The following is a 1,264-nucleotide window of genomic DNA, read 5'->3' on the forward strand; positions in this document are numbered from 1 at the left end:
CCCTCTGCCTGTGTAAGTGTTCCTGTTTCTTTCTGGCTCCCATTTGTATCCTTCTGGGTCTCCATTCCATCCCCCTTTGTCCTTATCTCTCTCTGGGTATCCCTCACTTTCTTCCTCTGTCTCTCTGTCTCACATAACCTTAGGCGTCCCACTGTGTTCACATCCTTCCTTTTCCAATTTCCAGAGCCTCAAAAATGGAACCTCCCTTCCCCTCTGCTTTCAACAGAAAACTAAAAAAACTCGATTTCCTTAGTATGCAGAGAATTCAGAAAACTTTTCTTGCAACGTTTCCCATCCAGATTCACCAGAGAAATCGAGGGAGGGGAGCTTAATAAGCCCATTAAGGTGTCTTCCCAAACAAATATCTTCCTTGTCCTTGCGCCCAAATGCAGAAACAGCTGCAGCTTTAAAAATGGCATGCTTTCATCTTTTGAAGGAAACTTGCCAAAATTTTATCACTGGCTGTTTCTGGGGTGGCAAGAAATGCTTTAGTGTTCTTTGTTTCTTCCTTTTTTTCCGAGTTTCCCAAATTGTCCCAGGCAAGCACGAACTATTTCATCTCAATAAAATCTCCGATGTATTATGCACCTGCCAAATACCTTATTTAAGCCTCACAACAGCCTTAAGAGGTGGATATTAATAGCCCATTTAGAGGTTCAGAAGGGCTAGGTGATTTGCTCAAGGTCACACAAGCAGAGGTAGAAGTCAAACTAGACTTAGGCCCTCAGTCACTGAATCATGCCGCTTGTAGAGGTCCGTCATCTATCTCACCTGCCGGTGCAGAGCCTTTGGCACACCTGAAATCTCACTAGATCATCTGGGCTGCCTCGCCTGACTTCTCGCTGTAAATGCAAGTGGTTCTGTACCCTATGATTCACAGTATTAGCCTTCCCTTGGGGAGGATTCTACTCTCTTACATCGGGTCTGTAACCTGCAGGAGAACTATATGTCCGGAACCTGTTGAACTCGGAAATGGCACATGACTTGCCTGGGTTAACAAAACATGGATGGAAAGGCCATGTTACTCCTGCAGAAAAGCGGTGAGAGCCAGCTAATGGTTTTCCACATCTCTCTCCCCTCTGTCACAGACAGTGTCCCCAAGAAGGTCTGTGTGTAAACGGGAAGTGGAACAGAGCTGTGGTTGACCCGTAGTGGACATGTAGCTTAAGCAAGAAAGAGACCTTTGCTTTTGTAAATCACTGAGATGTGGGGTTGTTACCACAGCATAGTTTAGCCTAAGCTGATGGACTCAGTACGTGAAAAC

The sequence above is a fragment of the Felis catus genome, chromosome C2, assembly GCF_018350175.1.
Source record: "Felis catus isolate Fca126 chromosome C2, F.catus_Fca126_mat1.0, whole genome shotgun sequence".
Lineage (NCBI taxonomy): Eukaryota > Metazoa > Chordata > Mammalia > Carnivora > Felidae > Felis > Felis catus.